The sequence below is a fragment of the Tupaia chinensis genome, unplaced genomic scaffold (assembly GCF_000334495.1).
Source record: "Tupaia chinensis unplaced genomic scaffold, TupChi_1.0 Scaffold146687_1, whole genome shotgun sequence".
NCBI classification, from domain to species: domain Eukaryota; kingdom Metazoa; phylum Chordata; class Mammalia; order Scandentia; family Tupaiidae; genus Tupaia; species Tupaia belangeri.
This window is the reverse complement of record NW_006206544.1, coordinates 2,741,147-2,754,305: the sequence shown is the minus strand read 5'-3', so window position 1 is coordinate 2,754,305 and position 13,159 is coordinate 2,741,147. Positions and strand designations below refer to the sequence as shown.

At 41.8% G+C, this 13,159-nt stretch overlaps 2 long non-coding RNA genes across 2 annotated transcripts in view; one reads left to right on the top strand and one right to left on the bottom strand.

Moving 5' to 3' along the window:
• LOC102481157 (uncharacterized) overlaps positions 1-3,306 on the bottom strand; it is a 75,243-nt gene extending 71,937 nt beyond the window's left edge. Inside the window, exon 1 of the long non-coding RNA XR_337480.3 lies at positions 3,207-3,306. This is a non-coding gene — a long non-coding RNA (uncharacterized LOC102481157). The remainder of the gene's footprint in view (positions 1-3,206) is intronic.
• A 4,745-nt stretch (positions 3,307-8,051) lies between these two features.
• LOC102480853 (uncharacterized) lies at positions 8,052-12,760 on the top strand. The gene is made up of 3 exons (XR_337479.1): positions 8,052-8,237; positions 12,474-12,583; positions 12,708-12,760. It is a non-coding gene; the product is annotated as an uncharacterized LOC102480853 (long non-coding RNA).
• Positions 12,761-13,159: the final 399 nt, after the last annotated feature.

The window sequence follows — 13,159 nt, the reverse complement described above, 5'->3', positions numbered from 1 at the left end:
TGTTGATCTGTGAACAGATCATCTGAGAGGGCTCTACTTACTGGGCAAGGTCTGCTGTGCCCATTACTAATTTCCAGTCAGTAATTTCATTATAAGACACTAGAGTTCCCCAAACTTCTCTAACAGGAAACATGAGAGAATATCAGTAAATTCCTTTCTGTCTGACATACTATAATACATCAGACCTTTTTTGCTGTTTTTTTTAAAAGAAAAATGTGTTTTTAAAATGCCCTTATAGTCACTGTTAAGATTGGCATTCGATTTTGTCGTGTTCCGCCACTAGAATATAAGTTTCAACAAATGAAGGCCTTTTTCAGGATTGTTTTATTTTTCCCTCTGCTGAATTCCTAATGCTTAGGACAGTTGCCAAGTTCATGGCAATAACTAGTAGTTGAATGAATGAGTGAATTTCTGACAATCAAAGGAGAAAGGACATGATGCTGTGGGAATGCGCTGGCCTTACAGCAGTTTTTTATCTGGGTTCCAGTTTTCATTCTCTTCCTGACTAGATGGGTAACCTTGAGAATTCTATATTACTTCCTCAAGACATCAATTTACTCATCAGCAAAACAGAAGGGTTAGACCAGATCATTTCCTAAAGCCCTACAGGTCTAAAAATCTGTGAAAGCATTTATGTTTTAAATTCACGCAGACAAGCAAGCCTTATTATATAACATAATAGTTTCAAACTGATACTGATATTAAGGGTTTTAATGAGAGGTGGGAGGGAGAAAATTCCCAACTTGACATTAACAATCATATTCAACTAAATTAAACCTCTGGAAAAATCACAGATCCCTGACATGACAGGAGGCCATGTGGCCAAATAATTTGCACACAAATGACTCAGAAAGCTGAGACATATGGGCTACAGTCCAATCAGTGACTTAAGGCAGTTCATCTGGTTTTCTCTGATACTTTGAGCCCTGCTGAAAATGGAGGAACCCGAAGATCATTTTATGAAGCACCTCCGGAAACTGAGCTAACTTTACAGTACATGATACATCAGTTTTCACAAGACACGTCAGTGCATCATAATGTGTATGCCAGTCAAAAATTTTGGCCAATTAATAGTGTATGTTTTTTTCCACTAAAGTGGTCACTCCAGAGGTTTGTTTTGACATTTGTACTGTAACCATTCACAGCTGCAGAGGAAAAAAATGTATGAATGAAGATGGAAAGCAACAAAACCTTGTTAAACTTCTATGTGAACAAAAGCTAGCAGAAATGTAATGTAGAACAAATGACTTTCTTGGAATAGGGTAGGAAGAGTTTCGGGGAGGGGAGAAAAGACTAAAATTGTATTGAGTTAGGCCTTTCAGATATCTCTTTAACTGCTTTTCAAGCAAAGCTGATGTAGTTAACTTAATCTTTTGCCATTTTTATGTCATTTAATTCACCGTGGAGAATCGTGCCATTTCTACGTTTGCATCTTTTCGGTGTAAAAAGGTATTCACAATTAAGGTGAAAGAAAGCTTCCTCAGTGAGAAATATGGGCATCGAGCTGTTAATGATCTACTGGTGGGCATTTTGAAAAAATCAAGGAGCCTTCTAGTGTTTTGATGTTGTGGTTATGTAGAATGGATAGAGGTGCTGGAATCAGAAAATCAAGTTTTAAGGCCTGGCTATGCACTTTACTATGGTAGCTAAGCTGTTTCGTTCTCTGCTTGCTCATCTGTGAAATGGGGTTAGGTAACTGGTAACATGTATTTTACAGAGAAAGTATTTCCCTTACATCAAATGCTTTCCTGACAAAATAAATAAATAAATTTAAAAAGCAATAATAAGAACTTCTTTTTTCCATGACAGACCTAAAATGCCAGTTTAATTTATTACCAGTCATATTCAAAACAATAAACTCAAGTCCTCAGGATGTCTTTGCCATTGCCTGCTTTTGGACCCTTGTTCTGCTTTCCAATTGTAACTTTGGCCAAGTAAATAAACCTTCCGAAGCCCTACTTTCTTTCTCTGTGAAACAGGACCTAATCCACAGGACTACAGTGGGAACTAAATGAGATAATGTAGGTAAAGCCCTCCACATTACACTCGTCAATGAGTAAGCACTCAAAAGATGTTGGTTTTCATTATTATAATTATTTCACCTTCCAGAGAAGTGATAACTGTCTAGGACCTACTCAAATCTCCTGAACTGATAGATATCATGGAAACATACCAGATCTCTGTTCGTATCAGTCTCATTCCTTTCCTTCTTAGCAGGTCAAAGACTCTGTCATCCACCAGAATATACCAAATAAGAAAACAGATGCCATTTTCAAAGATTCAGTCCTAGATCTTGCCTACCATAAACTAATTTCAAGGAGAATCAAAATTCTTGAATGTCCTCTCTCCGAAAAGTGTGTAAAATAGAAGCAATGTTATTGATTCCTTACTGGATCTATCCCTACTTACTGTTGGCCTAAACTTAGGTGGGGAAAAAAAATGTAGCTATCCTTCTCCAAAGCCAGTAAACATCCAGAGGCAACAGGCTTCTCTGAAAGTTGCAATAATAAGCGACTATGCCCATCTCTAGCTCAAGGTTACCTGAATAGAGACATTGTAATTTCTAACAACCTTTTCCTAAGAACAGAAAAACCTGCCACTCAAAGCATAGAGCCTATTTCAAGGTTAAACTAATTTCAAAACGCCATACAAAACGAAGTCATGAATTGTCTGGATAAACAAAACAATCCTATCCTCAGTTCCCTGGTGAGGGGCTAGGGCACAGGAAATCCATTGTAGAAATAGATGAATTTCTCTGTCCTTCTCAGTATGAGGATGGAAACTTTTCTGCCCAAGCCAAGGCGAGAACCCAGGTTATGGCAGAGAGAGTTACACCAAGGGGAATCTTTTTTCCTATCCTCTCCCCTCCCCCAGTTTGCAGAATGATTATTGATGTTGCCTACAACCTGCACTACTAGTAAACATTTCCTCCAGCGACTAATGACACGCTTCTAGAAACATGCACATCAGTAGTCCTCTTCCAGACGGTAAGTGTGGGTTTGGCTGAGTGGGATGTGTGTGTGTGTGTGTGTGTGTGTGTGTATGTGTGGTCTGTGTCTGTCTGATCTTGATGCTTGCAAAACGTGTTTTCAAAGGCAATGGCGATATCTGTTTCTGGACCGCCCCTTTGGGCTCCCCTAAACCTCAGCCCGGAGGACTAGAAGAGGGTCAGAGAGGGCCGTGGGAAAGACTGAACTCACACTTACCTTTGAGCAGTAGAGGAGGTGAGAGTGGGTTTTGGCGTTTTGTTTGTTTTTGTTTTGTTTTCGGTTTCTTTTAAGATGCCCCAGCGCTTGGGGCGCGGGAGGGTCCTGCCGGGCCGGGCGGGGCGGCGCCCGCGGGGCGGAGGGAACGGAGCGGGCGGGCGCGGCCGCCGCGTCCGGCCAGCCGGGGGCTTCTTCTCTAGGCTCGGCGCGCTTAGCCCGAGTGCCCCGGGACTCGCGCAGGGCGGGGAGTCTGGAGAGGGGAGGACCAGGGCTGGAAGGCAAGGGCTTGAGAGAAACCAAGGGTGAGCCACACTGTGGGGTTCCCGATAGCCCGCAGAGCCTTCCCATAACTGCTTTAGACTTGACAAATCTTGGAGGAGTCAGGCATTTTCCTGAACAGGGTCCGAGCTTCCACCTTACCCCGCTCCCGATCCCGCGGCGCCGTGTCGCTCCGGCCTCCAGCTTAGGTTGCCTTCGGCTCCGTCAGGCAGCCTTCCTCGCGAGGGCATTGGGAGGCTAGCCGAAGTCGCTGGCCCCGACCCTGGAGGCCCGGAGAGAGCGCGCGGCAGGGGATGCGGAGAGAGGCTGACTCCCCACGCCCGCGCTCCGCGCCGACCGCGCCTTGCGCTTCTGGGACCGCAAAGCGCAGGCCCACTCAGCTAGGAGAGGCAGTGGTCTGCCTACTGCTGTCCTGGGCGCCACACCTTTGCTATCGCTTCCTTTCCACGGTCTGTGATCCAGGGTGGAGCTTGAGTGTTCGCTCCCTCACCCTCCCAGAGGAGGCCCGGGTCCCAGCCGGAGCTTGGCGAGCTGCTGAAACCGGTCGGTGTGGCTGCAGCGGGGCCCTGCCCTGGGCCCAGGACTGCTGGCCTTCCCAGGGATGGCGCGCTGGGCCTGAAAACATGAGCTCTCCGCTTCGCCAAACGAGAGTTTGGTCCCTAGGCGGTCAGCGAGAACTGGCTTCCGCTATCTTCGGGACCCCTCTCAAAACGCGCGAGCGCTGAGACCTGCCTTTAGTTTGCCTCGGTTTAGATGAGGAAGGCATTTTATCTTTCTAAGGGGGGGGGTGTTCAAACCTAAGTTGTTTTGATCTGCAGTGGTAGTAATGGCCTTGAATTTGTGTAGTTAATGCCTGCGACGCCCTCTCCCCAAATCCCCCTACACCCACACACTGCGCTCCATCACCGCCACCACCACTCCCACCCTATTTGCATTTGAAAACCTCTGGAAACATAAGCGCTTTCAGATGAACACACACACACACACACACACACACACAGCCCGCCAAGTGGAAACTGAGTTGAGTCATAGGGTGCATATGAATAGGATTGGATGGTCTTTCGCTTCTGAGGATGAGAATGTTTAATAACCCAAGATTCTAGCAATAGCAGTATTATGAGGTTTCCAGAACCCTATTTCGGATCCTTTAGAAACAGAACAATAGTGGTGATAGTAAGAGGAGTAGGATTATGTTTTTTCAGGCGACTTGCAGGCAATCTGCTGCGTGGTGTATGAGAGTTTAAGAACAACGTTTCCCTTTATTTAGGTGCCCAGGTCAAATGACACTCTTCTCTGGATGCTAATTAAAAGCAATTCTATCTATTGATAGGTATTTACAGGCATTTGAATCAAAACAGTTGAAGTTTTCTGGCTCAGTAGCAATATGTTTGTGTATACTCAATCATATCTAATCATATCATGTATGTGATACATGATTTCGAAGAAGAAATGAATCTTTTTTAAAAAATGCCCACTCGAAGACAACTGGAGATGTCATCTGTAGACAACCAGTCCCTATTCTGGCTAGACATGCTTGTGTAATCAATAGTCCAACAGTCTAGTCCAAAGATCCTCTGTGCTTTGAGCAGGAGTGTAAATGAACTGTGGGGTGGAGATCTTAATTTATAGACATAGTGTCCTCTTGAAATTTAACAACATGCTGTACAAATGTGATAAAACAGGAATAGGCATTCAAGTTTTGTACTTGCATGTTTTGAGTTTGTTTAGTATTTAGTGTTGTTTAAAATGTGACACTGTTTATCCCCATTTTCTAGCCCATGTGTCCATTTGGAAGGATCTGGAAAAGACATCAAAGGTTAGAGTCTAAAAGCCTCCAAAAATATCTTGAGTCCCCCTACTAACCTTTATTTAAGTCTTTTGGAACATTTCAGAATGGCTTCATAGTCCCAAAATGCAGTTCATGTTTCTAGCTACTTCCACACAATGTCGAAATAATACTTCTAACATAAGACTGGATAAAATTTTTATCAATTGCTAATTTGGCTTGAGAATTGATGATATTTTGCATAATGAGATCCTGTTGCTCAATGAGATGCATACTTAAATAACAGGGAAATACCACTGAAGGTTTTTTCACAAGTCAGTGTGAAGAGCCCCATTATTGACTTCCAAAATGTGGAAGGTTCTTCCCATAAACCTTCTCAAACCATTCCCATAAGCCTGCTCCACATTCTAATGCTGTGGAAAAGTTGATGCAATTTAATTTCTATTCTGTCAATTATAAATTTATTTCATCTTGGCAAGGTGCCTTATTTGGGAAAGTTGATTTTCGGAAAGGATGATTGTTTAGCAGGAGTGTGGAGGTTGAAATTATGTTTCATTTTATAATCAAGAAAAACAGCGTAATTGTCCCCGTCATATCAGCAGTAGGAAGAATCTGAAAGAGTTTGATTTGAATGTGCTTCATTGAGTCTACCAAGTGCACACTGACATCAAGTAGTAAATTGCCCAGGACTACATCTTTATTACTGAGAAATCATAATTCTAATTCTCTTGCATTTGTTTTTGAATTCTGCTGGATCGTGTGGGGAACAGATAAGGAAAGATGGAGAGAATTATATTGAATATATCAAGCTGCTTCGTGTGTCAGTCACAACAAAGTAGAGGGTCTGTTCCATTCACCATAAGTTCTCAGAAGAAAAATCAAAATCACCCATCTTTAAAGCTCTTCCCCCCTGAATTTACTAGCTATCTCTAAATAAACAGTTCAAATCCTAACGAAAACAAACTTTAAGTTAAAAAGTTGATGGTACTTTAATATTGAGAGACTGAATAACGTGATTACCATAAATTTCCTGAGGACTTGGCCAAATTCTGCCTGCACTTTCAGCCTGACCTGCAGGGGGCAATAGCTTGACACGAATGACAACAAAGACTGCTGAGCTATTAGACTTGGATTTCTGACTCTGACCCTGGAATGTTGTGTAGGTTAGAAAGAGTGCTTAATTAATGTATATTGAAACAAAAGATCAGGTAAATTGTTTGATTTGTCTTCAAGCTGTATTTTTAGACTAATCTAATTCATAACTTAGGGATTTTTTTTTCTTAAAGAGATTATCAAAGTTTCAGGAGACATATTCAGTTATCTCAAGAATGATCCTCAACACTAATTGTTTATTATGTAATTTATGTAATGTATGGTATCCAAAAAAAGCAGCAGAATAAAAATGTATGCATTTTTTAGTGTGAAAATGGAGGATGAAATCAGAGGAAAGGTGGAATCTTTAGATATAGATAATAAAAGAATGCCAGATAGCTAGATAAATTCTCTTTTCAAAATCCTTTTGAAAAATCTTATAATTACAAGTGGATGAGGGATAGTCACCCTGTTTGCAATGTTTTATTCTACATATAAAGCATTAATGTGGAAAGCTGGTTTATAGTTAAATGTCATGATCAACAATTAGTAAGATCAACAATTAGTAAGGATTCTCTTTTATCGTCATATATTTTTCTCTTACAGATAACATAAAATGTACTGGCTAGTGACAATCTGCATGCGACTTCCTCTCAGTATATCCACTCCCTCCACCATCCTTATATTTCCCACATCACCTGATCAGGAAAGACTGCAAAAACACCAAAAGGGGTTTTCACTGGAGGGAGTAATTGTAAAATTAAAACAAACAAAAAACAAAACCCTCTTTATCGCTTCTCTGCAATCACACGTAATGTTCATTATGTTCATTTTAAATGATACAAAATACTTTGCCCAAAAGGCATCATGATTTCAAAAAGTCAAAAGGGCACCTAGCATTAAACAACCTTGAGTCAATCCTGGTGGGATTAACTGGACTGAGTTTTCATATACAGCACATGCTATGGATCTACTTTGATCACAGTAAGGAAAAAATGATAATAGATTTTTTTTTTTAGAATTGATGCACAGGAGTGTTTTCTTTTATATGGCAGAGTTTTATCTTGATAAAAAGCCTTTCAAAACATTCTCCCCCCACCATGGTAAATATATGGTATCTATTTTTGCTTTTCTTTAAGGAAAGAAGATGTGAATTGCTTACACAGGAAAAGAAATTTTTATTCCCCAACACCCCCCTCCCATTCTACTAAACCGTTTTAGTCGACATATGTTTGTTATCAGAGAGAGGTGCTGTGAACACACAGCCATTTTCTTAGCAGCTTTTTGACTGTATGTTACCATAGTCCCACAAGGCATTGGTCCTTTCCCATTGGGAAGTCATGAATAAGAGACTATGAAGCTTGCACGTCAGATCTTCCTCAATTAATCCACCATTAGCATGTTTGGGATCCACTACTGGATGGTTAACAGCAGCTTTTGTAACTGTACGCCGACCATACCCAATTATGCTCTGCTAAAAATGAACTCTTTGCAGACCAACCCTCTCGGGCTGTCAGTGTTTTCCGTTTTCCTGTTTTAACGTTTGTGTATAGTGGCAGGCGACAGATGGTGTAGATCAGATCGATTTGATTGCATTAGATGATTTTTCCCCCCTTCCCCACTCCTTTCTGGAAGCTCGCATCAGCTGAAGGCTATCGCCTGGGACTCCTCGGAAGCGTGAGCAAGCCGCCACCACGCGAAGGCACTGGGGCACAGCCAGCGCGAGGCGCCGAGGTCCTTTCCCAGGGCTTGTTAACACTGTAACCCAGCACTCGGAGGGAAGCAGCTCCCACTGCCCAGAGCCTGCCTCGTCGCACATCAGAGGCTGGCTTCTACACACAGTTGGAGTCCTGCTTGAAACCTGGATTTAGAGGGTAAGCACTTCAATTGAGATGGATTTGTGACAGTTACTTTGCTATACCGCAAGACAAATCTCAGTAAACGTAAAGGATGTAGGATGTGTGGGAGAGGGAGACTATGTTTACATCCATAAATGTGTTTCTTTTTGTCTGAGAACGAGAGTATTATTCCGTAAAGATGTGTATAGTGTTTTTCCATTGATTGTAAGAGTCGACTATCACCCTCCTCCCGATTTTTTCCCTCTCCTTGGTGTTTCCCCCTTTCTACTTGAGAGGGAAGGAGAGAGGGAGAGGGAGGGAGTCAAGGGGGGAGAGAGAGAGAGGAAGAGAGGGAGGGAGGGATAGGGGAGAGAGGAAGAGAGCGAGAGAGAAGCATTTCTGCTTTAGCTTAATTGGCTTATTTCCTCAAACCGATTGCTTTGTCGTGTTTCTTTATGTATATTTGGTTGCAAATTACTAAGCGTTTAACTGGGATGGGTGTTGGAGTGTGGGTAATAAGGTAGGAAAGTAGCGGGGACCGACAGTCGGTCGCGGTGGCCTTGAGAGATCAAAAGGTGTTGAAAGCCCCCTGACCGCAAAACACACCTCTAGTTATTCGGGCGCGAGAGAAATGTAGATTCTAATAAACATGGCTTGCAGGAGTCGATGAACAAAGGTACTTAATGCGGACCTAAGCCTCCGCTGATATTGCTCCGCTAGCAGTATCTAAATATTCAAAAGCAAAGTGTAAGTTGATCAACAAACGCCCTGATGGTATTGGGCTTTTTCCCTTTTCTGTTTTTGTGTGGAGGGTGGAGAAGGGGGGAGGGTGAATGGGTGGGGGAAATCCGACAGCTTAAAGAGGTTTGAATTGAATATGCACCCAGCGGCAGTGGTCTCGTAGGAAATGGTGTTCTCGTAAGTCAGGCTGCCCCGCTGAAGCACGAGAGAGCTTTGGTTAGAGCTCAGAGCGTCAGTTCTGCTGCGAGTGCTGCGGGCGGTCAGCCCGGGCTGAGCTGTCCACTCGTCCAGGTGCTGAAGCTGGTGGAACATTTGGGTAGGTAGGGAAGGGGCTGGCACTGCTACTTGGGTAGAAAAAAGCATATCAGCTGCGTTGTTTTAGTTTTTTTTTTTTAAGCATGTGAGTCTGTAGGTCAGTGTGTGTGTGTGTGTGTGTGTGTGTGCGAGAGAGAGAGAGAGAGAATGTGTGTGTGTGTGGTTTTATTTTAATTGTGAGGAAGCAAAACTAAAGGAGACTACTTGGAAAGCATTGAAAAGCTGTGTAGGTATTTATGCTTGATTCTGATGGCCAGTGTATTGCTGTGCCTGTGTGTGTGTGTGTGCGTGTGTGTGTGTGTGTATGTATGTATGTACGTTGTGTGCCTTGGCCATCCTTTTGGATTAAAAATGTTCATTTACTAAATCAAAATCTATGTAATGTGTTTCTTGTTTTCCTTTCAATGCTAGTTGAGATTTAAATGAAAGAGTTCAGAAGCAAATGTACACTTTGCTCATAGACTATTGCATTACTTTCCCTAAGGGCTTTTGTTTCTAGGAGTTCAAGCTGAAGAGGACCTGTCAGCTTTCTTGATTTTTTTTTTTTTTTGGTAGCACCAGAGGAAAGCTTCACTTTATAACTATATTAGGTAATAGAAAAGAATGCTTATTAATTTGTTTAATTGGCATGTGTCTTTTGTAAATGGTGTACTTAAGAGTTATCTGAAAATAACGTAAAATCGGTTAGTAATTGAGCAATGCTGTTTTTCTTTCGAGTTATTTTAAGCATCAGGCATCATATACTAAACATCTGTTCATAAAACCTAGAATTCATGTTGGTTTCTCATTTGTAAGTAACATGTCAGGAAAATGATGAGCTGGTGTGCCTGGAGAAGTGTTATATTTTTAAAAAATCATAATAAGAGCATGCACAACCTAAGTCCCTCATATTGTAACCAGGTCAGTTGGAGATGAGTTGTGGTAGTGGGAGAGATTTTGTTATATAATTACTCCTTGATGAAGAGCTATTTGCACTTACATAATTTGAGAAATCATAATGCCTATTGCCATGTTTTCACATACCCTTCTTGTTCTACTCACATGGATGTACTTCCATGTATTTGAGTGTAAAGGGAAAGCAAATTGAGAACTTTCTAATGGAGCTACAACATGTCTTGGGTAGTGACGTTGCACTTGTCCATTTTATTTAGTGAACAATAAACTCCTATTATCAGAATATCTACCGCAGGGTCTTAAGACAAAGCTTTTCCAGTAAGAGCCATATTGATCATCAAAGAATCACAAAGATTCTGTCTCTGAATGCCAAAATTACTGTCACTTTGCAAATGAGTTTTATTGTTTTTTTCCTTCTTAAAACTAATTTTTTATGAAGACAGTCTCAATGGTTTCTTTGTAGAGGTGTTCACAACAGCGGCCCAGCAATGCATTTATAATGTGTATTTAAAAGGTGGCCTATGAAATGAAATATTGTGGTACTATAAAATTATGCCTAAATCATAGAAACTTTTTTTGTTTAGAATGTGAGTGTGTAGGTGAGTGTGTGTGTGTGTGTGTGTGTGTGTGCGAGAGAGAGAGAGAGAGAATGTGTGTGTGTGTGGTTTTATTTTAATTGTGAGGAAGCAAAACTAAAGGAGACTACTTGGAAAGCATTGAAAAGCTGTGTAGGTATTTATGCTTGATTCTGATGGCCAGTGTATTGCTGTGCCTGTGTGTGTGTGTGTGCGTGTGTGTGTGTGTGTATGTATGTATGTACGTTGTGTGCCTTGGCCATCCTTTTGGATTAAAAATGTTCATTTACTAAATCAAAATCTATGTAATGTGTTTCTTGTTTTCCTTTCAATGCTAGTTGAGATTTAAATGAAAGAGTTCAGAAGCAAATGTACACTTTGCTCATAGACTATTGCATTACTTTCCCTAAGGGCTTTTGTTTCTAGGAGTTCAAGCTGAAGAGGACCTGTCAGCTTTCTTGATTTTTTTTTTTTTTGGTAGCACCAGAGGAAAGCTTCACTTTATAACTATATTAGGTAATAGAAAAGAATGCTTATTAATTTGTTTAATTGGCATGTGTCTTTTGTAAATGGTGTACTTAAGAGTTATCTGAAAATAACGTAAAATCGGTTAGTAATTGAGCAATGCTGTTTTTCTTTCGAGTTATTTTAAGCATCAGGCATCATATACTAAACATCTGTTCATAAAACCTAGAATTCATGTTGGTTTCTCATTTGTAAGTAACATGTCAGGAAAATGATGAGCTGGTGTGCCTGGAGAAGTGTTATATTTTTAAAAAATCATAATAAGAGCATGCACAACCTAAGTCCCTCATATTGTAACCAGGTCAGTTGGAGATGAGTTGTGGTAGTGGGAGAGATTTTGTTATATAATTACTCCTTGATGAAGAGCTATTTGCACTTACATAATTTGAGAAATCATAATGCCTATTGCCATGTTTTCACATACCCTTCTTGTTCTACTCACATGGATGTACTTCCATGTATTTGAGTGTAAAGGGAAAGCAAATTGAGAACTTTCTAATGGAGCTACAACATGTCTTGGGTAGTGACGTTGCACTTGTCCATTTTATTTAGTGAACAATAAACTCCTATTATCAGAATATCTACCGCAGGGTCTTAAGACAAAGCTTTTCCAGTAAGAGCCATATTGATCATCAAAGAATCACAAAGATTCTGTCTCTGAATGCCAAAATTACTGTCACTTTGCAAATGAGTTTTATTGTTTTTTTCCTTCTTAAAACTAATTTTTTATGAAGACAGTCTCAATGGTTTCTTTGTAGAGGTGTTCACAACAGCGGCCCAGCAATGCATTTATAATGTGTATTTAAAAGGTGGCCTATGAAATGAAATATTGTGGTACTATAAAATTATGCCTAAATCATAGAAACTCTATCAGTTTATCAACTGAGTGAGTTCTGATACTATGGAAAATGGGTTTAATTATTTCATGCCTCCAAGCCTTCTTTTTTTTCTTTAAAAAAATCATTATGTTGTATAGCTCTAAGGCCTTCAAAGGAGAGATGCCTATTTTTGTAGATCTATAAGTATTTGATTTCAAGTAATAAATTGAATGAGTGTTTATTTTCTGTGATCTTGGGCTTGAGAAAATGCATTTCCAAAACACACTGCTGAAAATTTCACCCATGCATGACCCTATCTTTATTTGAGTCTTACTTCTTCCCAAAGCCATCTAGGCAAATACATTTGTAATATTTGTGTGCTTAACTATGCATGTCTCTTACAGGGTTCTCTTGCTGCCATGACACTCAGTCAAAGCACCTAGAGTGGGCTGGCCGAGCCCAGAGTGGGTATGAAGCAGAGGAACTACAGAGAAAGGCACTGGGAGAACACCAGGTAAATTGTGGATTACTTGTCACTCCCACCCTGTGGCCCAAAAGCCTTGCCACATCATCCCCCTCACTGGGAAGAGAGCACTCTTTTCCTTGTTTAAGTGCTTGGTTTGTGATCTGTCTTTCAGGTTTGGAAACAGAGCAGCCATTTGGATTTGGGCAGGAAGCAGCCGAGCACAGCTTTGGATCCTTCTTTAGGGAAATCGAGTTATGGATTTATGGTCCCGGTCAAGCTCAGCCCAGCCCCAGCCAGGGGCGGGCTCAGCAGCAAGAGTTCTGGTCGGCGCCGCCCGCCCCTCTCAGCCCACCAGCTGGCCACTAAACGTCCGTGGTTGCCAAGGTAGCACTTTTTTGCTTTTTTTCCTTCTTTGGGTGTTTTCGCTCTGGGTCGGTCCACCAGAAAGGCTGCGCGCGGCACCTCTGGCGACCCGGCCTGTAAAATGGGTGCACGTAGGGGAGTTGGGGGCGAGGCGCAGGGGCTGGGCGGGGAAAAGAGTGGGGTCTGGCCAGCCGCGCCCGCGGGGCGATTCGGCCCCTGGGCCGGCTGGGGTCCCCCCCCCGGGGGGGGGGGGGGGGGGGG